The sequence below is a fragment of the Ipomoea nil genome, unplaced genomic scaffold (assembly GCF_001879475.1).
Source record: "Ipomoea nil cultivar Tokyo-kokei standard unplaced genomic scaffold, Asagao_1.1 scaffold0642, whole genome shotgun sequence".
Classification (NCBI taxonomy): Eukaryota; Viridiplantae; Streptophyta; class Magnoliopsida; order Solanales; family Convolvulaceae; genus Ipomoea; species Ipomoea nil.
In genome coordinates, this window is record NW_017617070.1 from 5,006,736 (window position 1) to 5,020,343 (window position 13,608).

General features: G+C 31.4%; 1 long non-coding RNA gene across 1 annotated transcript; it reads right to left on the bottom strand.

Moving 5' to 3' along the window:
* Window positions 1-3,344: 3,344 nt before the first annotated feature.
* Window positions 3,345-5,961, bottom strand: LOC109174567. Its single transcript, XR_002053111.1, has 3 exons — window positions 5,923-5,961; window positions 5,735-5,815; window positions 3,345-3,679 (listed from the first exon to the last, which is right to left on the bottom strand). It is a non-coding gene; the product is annotated as an uncharacterized LOC109174567 (long non-coding RNA).
* Between the last annotated feature and the right edge of the window lie 7,647 nt (window positions 5,962-13,608).

Below are 13,608 nucleotides of genomic sequence, written 5' to 3' on the forward strand. Positions count from 1 at the left end.
TATAATATAATCTAAAAACATAATAAGTGTGAATGAAAGTTATACTTTTCATTTATGTCTATTTTTTCCGTTAAGTTTTTTTTTTTTTTTTTTTTTTAATATTATGCTATAAAAGTTGTACCTTACAATATTTTGGACAAACATACCCCTACCATTATAACTTCCGTTATTTTTTTCACTATTGTTACCATGCACGTGCATCCACCATATATTTTCTTATCTTCTTCTTCAGTAATAATAATAATAACAACAACAACAACAACAACAACAACAACAACAATAATAATAATAATAATAATAATAATAATAATAATAATAATATACATTATATATTAGAGTTATATATTAGTTATTTCTTAAAATATAAATATCAAATTTATAAAAATATTTTACATTATTATTATTATTATTTACAATAATTTAAATATCTAAAATCTAAATAAATTTAAAATTTTACCCTCAAAAAAAAAAATTAATATAAAGTACTAATATTGGGCACTTACTTTTTGCGCATCGCGCATAAAAAATACTAATAGGGAGTATATGTAGGACGAATAACTGAATAAGTTGATATTATAAAATATATAAAGTATAAAAATATATTTAAAATTAATTCGCTATCTCTCAGAGTGCTAGGAGTGTTGTAATATCAGTCTCACCATGATAAAATAGATCAATAATATTATAGTTCGATCACAGAAACTATAGTACCTTGGCGAACTAGAACGAAAAATTTGAAAACAATTTTTTTTTTTAAAGAATGAATGGGCAGAGTATTTTTGAGGGAGAAGACAACGTTAGGAGTATGAGAACACAATTTTTGAAGTTTTAAAATCTGCCCAAACACTTACGCTTTACGGGATGATATAAATTTTAACATTAAAATGGCTCATAATCAGATTTAATAATCTAATTAATAATGTTTGAAATGATTATACTTAATATTAAAGTAATATCTGTTGTTACAAAATTAAATACAATTAATTCATATCAATCATTAATAACATGTATGTTTCAAAACACTTAAGTGATCGAAAAGTCCATATAATCCCAAGGGGGCGTTTGGTTCACGGAATTTTGGATTACCCCAGGTATTAGGATTACCTCCTGGAAGGTAATGTGAAATTTTAGGAATGTAAGATTACCTTGTGTGTTTGGTTTGGATGGTGTAATATAATATTACCTTGTTTGGTTCATAGTTATATTTTAGGTTATATGGATCAATTTACAATAATGCCCTCAATAATATATATATATATATATATATATATATATATATATATATATATATATATATATATATATATATATATATATATATTATGTGTGTGTATTTATTTACATCTATGAACTATGAATGTATATCAAAGCTTAAATACTAAAAAAACTAAATATATAAATATACACATGTATATTTGATTATATAAACATATATTAATTTCATTATTATTATTATTATTATTATTATTATTATTATTATTATTATTATTATTATTATTATTATTATATAAGGACTAGTTAACAAGGTCAAAGTTGGAATAATTCAAGGTAATCTAAGATTACCTAAAAAAATGGGAGTAATCACATTACCTTGAAACATTACCGCCACATCAGCTTTCAGGTAATATAACATTACCTGGTAATCTCATAACTTGAACCAAACAAGATAATATAACATTACCATACTCAGATTACCTAGGTAATCTAAGATGACTTGAACCAAACGCCCCCCAAAAATTATCACCAAAAAATCACCTTTCATTAACCACCGAAAGGTAACTTACAAATTACGAGAGGTGCTGCAAATTGCACCTCCCGTAAGGTGCATAAATGCATAATTAGCACCTTACAGTGCTACATAGCACCTCACGAAGGGTGCTAACAAATTAGCACCTTATGGTGCTAATTACCAATACTCACCCAAGAAGTGCATTCCCAATACATTTCTCTATTGCATTTGCATTCCCATCACATGGTGGCTCATCACGTTGCATTGTAATATTTGATTTTTCTTGTACAAATTGAAAATTTATTTCAAAAAATTTGACATAACGTAACTCACAAGGCCTACTAATTTTCGAATGATCCAAAATTTTCCACTTAAATGAGTACTTTGAGAATTAAATTTTCATTCACCCAATATTTATTTTGAGCATACAATATATCAATTTCTTCGCCTCGAAGAATCTAAATCCAGTTTGACCCGACCCAAATCGAAAATAGACCGCACATATATTTTACCACGAAATAGCCACTTAAAAATTTCATTTTGGCTAAAATTTCCACCAATTCCCCACATGAATGAAAATTGATTTTCAGGACTGAAAAAATGACACGACTATGTTTAGCAGTTGATCCCTGCATACGATACGTAGGTGTTACCCTTTGTACCTTCCTTTGTGAAAATATGTTTACTCTACTAGTTGTCTGGTAGAACGCGATGTCTTTGATCCGTAATACCGCTTGTGTAGACGATGACATATCCCACACAGGAACCTTCCAACCTTTGTTCTGTTCTCATGGATGTGTCCGTTTTGGCCACGGGTCACCTTCCTGGTTCTGCAAGAGTTTCTAAAGAATTGAGCCCTAGTCAACTCCCCTTTGAAGCGGTCCCTCTTCTCTCTTACATAGACGATTCTTTTCCGAGTATATATCACACATACTCACACATATCAACCGACATTTGAATCATTAAAGCACCAACGTGCTGACCTCGTGCGGGAGTCACTGTTCCAACAAGGAGTGGTTCGGAGTCCAAGACACCCACAGTGACACGCTTCGTTTTATAATTTAGTTGTCTCATTGAACCTATGTGCCAACTAGGTTGGGTATCCACTATAGAACTTGTATTCCAAGGGCTTTAGTCTCATTCCTCGTTTCAACTTCTCTAACAAATATTTGCTTACCCTCAAGTTAGCGGCCACTGCATTATCCTTTGACCTTACATAGTTAACAAAGATAACATTAGTTATGAGAAGTTGTTTTAAATGGTATTATGTCAACGACGTATAAGTCTAGACTTACCATTGTACATGTAACTCTATACCCTTTCGATTGTGACTTGATTATCACAATGCACACAAATTAGAGGTACAAATTTTTCTCAATTAAGAATATCCTTGAGAAAATGACGTAGTTATTCAGTCTCTTCACGACACTTGTCTAAGGTCAGCTTAGGTTCCATCATGGATCGTCTAGCTATCGCAGATTGTTTCGAGAATTTCCAGAAAATGATTGCACGAACTAACGTGAACACAATTAGAGTCCTTAATTGTAACACCACCAAATTTACACTTCTGAGCCTAGGTTAAATCAACACTTAACGAAAGGAAAGAAGGTAAAGATAGTTAAATAGATCATTCATTACTAATAGTTTGGGGATGCTACCGTCGTAACCACCTATACCGGGATGGTACCAGACTAAACTGCTAAGTCAAATCCTCAAAATAAACATAAGGGTTCACAGACCCGCAAACTAGAGTCACAGCTCATCAATAAGCAAAGCGAGGCACACAGGCCCAAGTGTCTAAGTACTAACCAAAACATAGCATACTATAGTAAGTCCATGATCTAAACATCAAGCTAGACATAACAAGGAAAACTAAACGCAAGGAGCTAGGTGCAAAATACTAACGGTTCCTAACTTCCTCTATACGCGCTTAGCATCAACCAATAAAACCTGAAATGGGTTAAGTAAAAACATACAAAGGAACCCGGTTAGCAATAAAAATGCTAAGTATAACTCACTCAACCCTGTAAAATAAATATAGGTTTGGAAAATAGTTTTTTTGGCATTTACACATAACTCAACAAGTAGGATCATAGAGGATCACGCAAGTATATGTATATTTGTATATTTACATATATAGAATCACTTATACCTATGTATATATAAATTCATACCCACTAAATAAACATATAAACATGAATAGACTCAACTCACTTGCATGCTTATACAGTTATCAAGTACCCACCAAGCAGCATAGATGCAAATAAATGAGGATGAGTAAATAGGGGTAGGGTAAACTGAAAAGCATAAGTGTAGAATTAGGTATAATAATGACTTTATGTCACCAAAATGAGTAAACCTGAAAGGTTAAGTAATAACCGCATTTAAATCGTAGTCATGAGTAAAAGGAGTATCATAATAAGATAGTTTCAAATATATCATTTAGTATAAACACTCTCACTCTCAATAAAATCATATTTCTTTTATAATACTGGAGGTAACATAATCATTCTCATATGAATCACATTTGTATCATCGATCTCATGGATCATAACTGTAATATCAATCATAAATCATATCTAAATCATCATCATAATGGTGGGGAGGTAGGAACTTCACCACGCGTGGATGAACCTAATCCGGGTTCGGCAAATATCGACAGGCCTAATCTCATCTCACCTACAAAAATATACATCTTTGGAATCAGACCGTACCTTTAGTGTGCACACCCCCTACTGGGATTCCAAGCCCAGCGAGTAGTATCTAACCCTAGTAACCCAGGATTTTTCGACCAAGCTACTTCATTCATTAACTGTCCAGGATTTTTCGACCAGACCCTCATTCATCATTCATTTTTCTTCCGAAGGAACATGAGTTCCAACGGGACCTCCAAATATATAATTTTCGTCACAAGTGGATAAATAGGGATAGCATGTCATTCTAAAACACTTTCCATACATGATGCTTATTTTGAAAATAAAATATAGACATAGTATTTGAAAATAGAGATAGGGGTAGGTGATGAAAATATAAGTTGCGTTTGAGATAAGATGGGAAAATCATGTATGCATGCAATGTCATAGTTAAATTATTTATATATGCATATACTTTTAAAAAGATAATAATTATATAAGGGTAGGTTTTCAAAACAATGGACATTTATTGGTATAAAAGTATAAGTTTGGGAAATAGGAAAGTAATAATATATAAGGGTATGTTTCTAAAACAATGAGTATTTAAAAGCATTTTAATATAGATTTTGAAAATAGTTGAGTAATGATATAAGAATACTCAAACATTTGAAAGAATGCTCGAACACTTTAAATGTATGAAATATTCATAAATCATGATCAATGACTTTCATAAGACTTCTTTAAGCCATAACATACCATCAGTGGACTCATCAAATAATAACTTACACTCATATAATCATACTCCACACCTTTTAATAACCGTACTTGAATCACACTTGATAAAAAATAATAGACCATGCTTTGTTTTTGAAAATGATTTGCAAACAATCACGTTTAATATTTTTGGCCCGAACACGTCAAGTCTCGAGCCGTACGAGTCACCCGAACTTGCGAAAACGAACCGTGGCCGGACCCTAGGGGCAAAAAGGGTATTTCACCCAGGCCCTATACCACGCAGGACTAGGCAGGCAGGGCTTGCAAGCCCTACAACAAGCCCTGCGTGGTATTGGGCGTGTCTGGCAGGGTACAAGGCCCTGCCACGAACTAGCAGGCTTCAATTCGCCGCATACCTAGGGTATGCGGCAAGTCCTACTAGTACAACTGAGGAGGATAAGGCAGTCCAAAACCACATCTAAGCACTCCAAATTCATGCCAAAGACATAATATCACAAATAATACATCAACATAACATCAATACATGCACCACATTCATCACTCACAAACACAACATCTACCAACATTATCACACAAAACACATATAATAACGTCACTTAGGATAAAAATGAGAGTTTTGGGTTTTTATGGGTTATACCTCAAGCTTTCCATCCTCAAGAATCCTTCCATCTCTATCCCCAAGTTAGGTCTCCTCATCACCATTTTCTAGGGCTCCAAACTAAACAACACAAACATACACACATATATAAACATACTTATAGCTTCGGGAAATGAAGGAAGGAAATGGAAAAAGAATGAAGAAGAAGAAACAAGGAAGAAGCTTACTGTCAAAATCTCTAGCTAGCTTGAAATTATTGTCTGAAGGATGGAGGAATGAAGAGGCAAAGCTATCTACTGTTGTTTAAATAGGGTGCACGAAACCCTAGGGCATTTGGGGCTGAAAAGAACGGCTAGATAGAAGGGTAAAATGGGAATTTTGGTTTTAAAACCTTATGTTATAATTTTGGGTCAAAAGTTGAGTCAAATTTGAATATAAATACGATATAATAAATATCGAAATAGGTTAGGTTCATTTTAAAATCACTTTTGTGTTAAAAACAATTCTATCAGATTCACAGTTCCTCTTAGATAGACTTTTGGGTCAAAGTTTTGGAACATAAATATATGCCTTAAATAGTGATTTTAAAACCATAAATAAATATATATAAATAGTTTGTATTTAAAATATTTTATTCTAACACCTATTTAGAAAAATATCGTAGGAATAAAAATAATTTTATTTTGAAATTTGATAAAATAGGAGTTTTGGAAGAAAAATATTTTGGGGTCTCACATTAATATTCAATATCAAGTTAGCATTGCTATACAACAAGATATCTTGTATAGTGCAATCCAAGGCCACGAGCATACCTTAAGAGGGCATTTGGTACTTTCCCATCAATTGAATTTCCGAGAAAATGTTTCCAAGGAATATATTTGATGGTAATAACTTTAATGGAAAAATTAATTAAGATGTTTGGTGCTACCTTGAAATCATAACAATTAAATTACACGGAAAATTATTTAACACGTTTGGTTCGTTTAAACTTTCCGAGAAAAATTTTTAAAATCTCTAATATATCTTTGCTATATACAAACATAAAACTTAAACTAGCAAACAATAGTTATATACATAATACAATGTATAATGAATCAGGCTGTAAATTACAATGCATAACAAATCAAATTACAAATAATCATGAACTAATACACACACTACACATGTATGTATATTCCTATCAATCCTATGTATATATATGTAGTACTGCATATATATACATAGGAATATATACATGTAATGCATATACAAATGTAATATATGCATTAATTATAAATCATATTACATAGGAAAAACTTAAACTACGTACTTGGATATTTTGCTAAAGAATGTGTAATAGTGGGAGTGTCAAATTTCTTATATTTATAAGAGATTTTAACATGATAGTATGACAATATCGCATCAAAAAGAATATAAATATGTAATTGAATGAAGTTGGCAGTAGGCTAAGAAAAAGAATCCCACCCTTAGGTGAGATTTACTTTCCTTGATATTATGAAATGTGATTTCTATTGACCTAAGTTTTTCTAAGTCAAAGATTGCACCAAACATGGGAATGATTTTCCCACCTTTTAAATTCCAAGGAAAGTTCGAACTTTCCTAGCTACATATTAAACGATGATTTTTGGATAGATGTACGTTAGTATCTAATGGTATCCTAGCCAACTGATTATCAACCTTGTTAATTTTTGCAAGGATTTAATTAATCAATATAATGAAATTGGCTTAACACGAGATCATCTGGTTGTCTCACGATTTTTGAAGATTAATTCATCAAACCCATGTCCTTCATGTCAAATCTCAAATTTAACATGTTCCTAGTAGATTTGATTATTTGATCGTTGCCACCCACGATGAGTAAATCATCCACGTATAGACAAAGAATGGCATAATCGACTATCATTTCCTTACATAGGCACAATTGTCACACTTGTTTATACTAAATCCATTGATCATCATTGTATGATCAAAACTCACGTGCCTTTGCTAAGGTGATTGTTTCAGACCATACAATGATTTTACCAATTTACACACTTTCTTTTCATAGCCTGGAACCACAAAACCCTCAGGTTGTTCCATGTCTTTTAAGAAAGCGGTTTTACACATCTATTTGATGAACTTCCAAGTCTCGCAGTGCGACTATGACAAGTATCATTCTAATGAATTTTATTCTCATTACAAGAGAATATGTATCGAAGTAACTATGGAACTTGTGTTGCTTGTAATCTTTAATTACAAGCTTGACCTTGTACTTCTAAATGGAACCCTTCGGTTTCATCTTTCGACTAGAGACCTATTTGGATCCTAAGGTTTTACAACCCGGACGAAGATCAAACTGTTCCAACTTCCAAGCATTATTCTATAGGTTAGAATCTACTTTACTTTTAATAGCCTCTTTCACATTGGTCATTTAGTAAAAGTCACGGCTTCTACATGCGTTAGAAACCCGTTTTCTAACAAACATGTCAGAAAATCTAGTTTATTTTCTAACAAACATGTTAGAATTCTAACAAGTTAGAAAACCTATACCAATGATTTTCAATACTAACATGTATGCTAGTTCTAGGCTAGAGCTTGGGTTCATTTCCAAACCCTCCGCTCTCATTTATCGACAACTACGTCGAACATTCATTTCATGTTTAATAATAATGTGCACAATTTTCATAACATTTTTATTTACAAATAATAATAATAATAATAATAATAATAATAATAATAATAATAATTGATAGTACTAATCCCGCGTGTTAAGCAGTAAGGTACTTAATACGATCAAGACAAAGTAAATAAAGTTTTTTTATTGATCAAGAAGGACCTAATACAATCTAAGTGATTATCTCGAGGGCCGACTGACTGCGGTCGGGCAGCTCTGTAGATAATCTATCGATCGTTCCAAAAGTCCCCCACGCTATGGCCGCCGTGGGTACTTATAGCCGCTAGGCCGGAGACACAGCTCCGGCCGGCCGGCATGTAACCCACGTAGCATCCACGCGTCACCATCCCGCGAGCCCTCTCTGTCAGCGTGTAACATTGTCACGTGCCTCTTCTCGAGATCCTTAACAAGGGTAGCTAATCGGGTGGCAAAGGCGATCGGGAAGTCTACCGGTCGGGTCCGACCGTCTTCTTTAAGAATATTCGACCTATCAAACCTGCACAAAGAACAAGAGAAATCGAGCCATGTCGGTCGGGATATATCCTACCAATAATAATAATAATAATAATAATAATAATAGTAATAATAATAATAATAATAATAATAATAATAATAATAATAATAATAATAATAATAATAATAATAATAATAAAAAGCTAACACCCACCCACCCACCCACACACACACACATATAATTCAATTTCCGTGCGGCTAGGTGTGTCTCGTGCGATTGTATGTTTAAATCGGAGCCATTGTCTTGCCTAAATCAATGTTCAGGATTAACAATATTAAATTAAAAAAAAAAACACGATGGCAATTTGGTAATTTTTGCATCTAGGTCAAATTTAAGGTGCGTGGTTTTTGTGCTTAAAGTGAGTTGTTTTTGTGCTATGTGATTAAAGTGCGTCGGTTGTTGAAAACTTAAGTGCGTCGATCTAAAGTTTTAGGTGTGTGGTTTTCCTTCTTAAGGTGTGTGGTTTGTGTGTTTAAGGTGCGTCAGTGTTGAAACTTAAGGTGCGTCGACCTAAAGCTTTAGGTGCATGATTTTCCTTCTTAAGGTGCGCCATTTTAAAATGTTAAGTGCGTGGTTTGTGTTTTTAAGGTGCTTTGTTTGTGTGCGTATGGTGCGTTGTTTGTGTACTTAAGGTGCGTCGGCCTAAAGCTTTAAGTGCGCGTGGTTTGTGTTCTTAAAGTGCTTTATTTGTGTGCTTAAGGTGCGTCGGCCTAAATTTTTAAGTGCGTGATTTTCCTTCTTAAGGTGCGTTGTTTTCCTTCTTAAGGTGCATGATTTTTATGCTTAAGGTGCGTCAGTTGTTGAAACTTAAGGTGTGTCATTTTAAAACTTTAGATGCGTGGTTCGTGTTCTTAAGGTGCGTCTTTTTTAGTTAACCGCACGGGAAGCTATACCCGCACCTGACCCATTCCCTATATATTATTAGAACTATAAGTTGTTGACTTTTTATTTGCATATTCAAATTAATGTTGGTATATTATTTACTGTTCCTAATTCTATAACATTGTTTTTAGTCAATAAAATATAGTTTACTTTACAAAAGTTATAGCGTTGTTAAATATCTAAATATTAACTCAGATATTTTATAAATACAGAATTCAAGAGAGTTTTAAATAATACTTAACTCAAACTATTAACAAAAAAGGTGAAGAAGATGACAATTCCACACTCGATGTGACTGACAACATGTTGAAACTCCTGAGTAAGTGCCGGAGGTCAAAACGATACTTAGGTTAGCTGAATGACTAATAAACTCGAACCCGAGTTGCAATCTGCCTTAGCTTGTGCTTGAAGCACACAAATGTCTGAATCTTGATAGTCATATCTGTGCTCGTCACATCACATAAGTCAATAGAATTAATTTACACACAAATATTTATAGGGTTATAGCATTGTACAGTAATCTAGAATGTACGAACATTTTGATTGTTTCACATGATATTGTTTAGAGCGTAGGCGAATAGTTGGATCGATTCAATTGAGATTGCTATGTTATGTCGGAATAGCACTAATTGGTATACTATGAACTAGTTAACATCAAGATTGTAATGTGCTCTAATTTTATTGATTAGATCAGCATAAAAAAGTGTGATGAATATTTATTTCAAAGAAAACTTTATATATTTTTTGATCGTCTATGAGCATAAGATAAAAACAACATTTTCTTCAAAAGCAAGTACTCTCTCTAGTTTGGGATGTCTCACAAAAATGATGCTTAGGGGCTTTATGAATAATGTGGTTTGGCCATCAATAAGGGTGTCAATGCTTCTATCGTGATTCGTGATCAGGATTCATTTAGCAACATAGAGTTTTGATACACGCTCATTTTTAGTATACATTATTATTAAAATTGGAAACACTTTTTATTTAAATAATAAATCAGAATTTTATCCTTCCTACGTAGTACGTACTATAATATATACAAATTCATTTTTTCTTTTATTAATGTATTCAATATTACGAAGTATTCCGTAATATTAATTGGGAAGAAAATTTTAAAGTATTCGACTCTTTCCAAAATTAAATGTTCTATTTTTTTGTTGTCAGACCATGAGGTGACCTGAGCAGGTCGTAACTTTAGAAGATACCTTTAAGCCCCTACGCAATCGTTATACCCTACACCACGACGCACATAGCACTGTGCGCCGCGCGCCTCCCAAAACGACGTCGTTTTGGGAGGCGCGGTAAGAAGTTGTTGGGATTATGTGTATTTGTTCACACAGTTATGTGTATTTGTTCATACAGTTATGTGTATTGGTTCATACAGTTATGTACATTTTTTATACAATTATGTACATTCTTTTTATATGTACATCCAAATCAGAAAATTTGTGTGTATTATGTTAATAGTTGATGTGTATTATGTTAAAAGTTTATGTTTATTATGTATTATGTTAGATTATGTGTATTATCTTTTAAAAAGAGTATGTATATTTTGTTATATAATTATGTACATTCATGTATACAATTGTGTGTATTCTAGTACAACATTATGTACATCCTTGAACAGCGGGTTTTTTTTTAAAGAAAAAACTACTGCCATTCACTGGGGCGGGAAATTTAAAAAAAAAAAAATTAAAACGACGTCGTTTTGCATCTGGGCGCATAGTGCAATGCGCACCGTGGTGTAGGATATAAATTGCCGCCCCTACAATACTCAGACTAATCTCCATTCGCACCGATCGACCCAATTAAGAGACAAAGTGCTGACCAGATTAAATTTTCCATACGAGAGGGGTTCGAACTACTGACCTCTATTAAATGTTCTATTTACCAATAGAATTGAGATCTTCTAATATATATATATATATATATATATATATATATATATATATATATATATATATATATATATGCGCACACACACACATACATATTTGTAATTATAAAAAGGGTTCAACGAATAATGTTTAAATGTAATTATACTAATATTTGTGTAATTATTAATTTAATTAGCATAATTATTGTTAGTCAATTATAATAATATATATGCAATTAATTTCTTAATTTCCATAATAATTATTAAATAATTATACTAATATTGTGCAATTATACTTTTATACTTTATAGCTTCAGTGTATATAAACATAAAATTACCATAGTAATTACACAGAGGAATAACCTTATATTAATTATTAGCTTGATTACAATAATAATTATTAATTAATTATACTAATATTCGTGTAATTAATAACTTACTTACCATGATTTTATATAGTAATAGCTTGGGAGGTAGTTTGAGCGGGAAGTTGCAAAAATAAAATTTTGTTTTTGTTGGTAGTATAGATGTGCTTAATATATATGTTATTATTAAAATTGGAACCTAGTTTTTTTTTTTTTTTTTTTTTTTTGAAAATGGAACCTAGTTTTATTTAAATAATAAATTAGTTTTTTTTTTCCTTCCTACTATAATATATACATTATACAAATTCATTAATTTTTCTTTTCATGTATTTAATATTAATATTAATTAGGAAGAAAATTTTAAAGTATTGGAAAGTTTGGACTCTTTCCAAAATTAAATACCTAAAGCCATAAAATATTTTGACACGCTTATAACATTTCCTTATATCTTTTTTTTTTTCAAACTAATTAAATATATAAATATTTCCTTAATATATTTTAGGAATTATAACAATATTATTCTTAGGAAATATTTGGAAATCTATATATCTTAGAAATGTTCGAAATTTCTCGTAGTCATTCCTAAAATATATTCAAAAATACTTTAAATATATTTTAGTTAATAAATAGCTTTGAAATACATACTTTTATGTTTATTTAAAATAAATAAAGAAAAGGTTTAATTTCTATACTTTAGGAGTTTATTCCCAATTAATGTTAATATGAAATAAAATAATAAAAATATTAATAAGTTGATATTGTTATCCTAAAAAAAAAAAAAGTTGATATTGTTGTAAAATGGATATTTCCACATTTATTATTTTAGGTAGTTGATGTGATGATCACGACATGATTAGTGTATTATAGACCGATGATGTCATTTTTGTAAATAAAATTTTAAAACATCCATTTGGGTGAAAAAATTAAAATGAAAATGCACAAGCAATCTATATAAATTTGTATATAAAATTAATTTATAGGCTGCTAATAATACTCTAATTTAAAACTGGAGTTAGTTTAACTTTATTCGTTGATACTTCTAACAAAACTACGCATACATGTAATATATTTAATTGACCAATGAATTCTAAATACGATACATTCCCTTAAAAGGTGTATTCTAAATGGTTACTAAATGTTCATTGTGTTTTTGTGTTTGATTTCCTAACAAAGACAATGACAAAAATGATTGGGTGGTTTTGATCCTTCAACTTTGCAGTGACCTCCAACACAATTGTTTTGTTTGCAGAGGTCATCACATTTGTTGTCTTCGGCCTCATTGCCAGGAATACATTCTCCAATGTGATTGTTAAAGCAACATTTGAGATCTTGGGCACAGATTGGTTTCATAACATCTGATGAAAAAAAAAAAAAAGAGTGTCATATTGTTTATTCCTTGTAATAATAAATGCAATATAATTACATACAATTCATATATTAAAGAATTGAATATAATAGATGTTGGTTCTCAGCGATGCACTATGCCTTAACCACAAAATTCTTTGGCTATTTGGTTAACTACTTAAAACTAATTGATAATAAGTAGCCACATCCTTCCATGATAAGCCACAACGTCATGTCTCAAACTCAAAAACAATTTAAAATAATTAATGAAGAAATAAA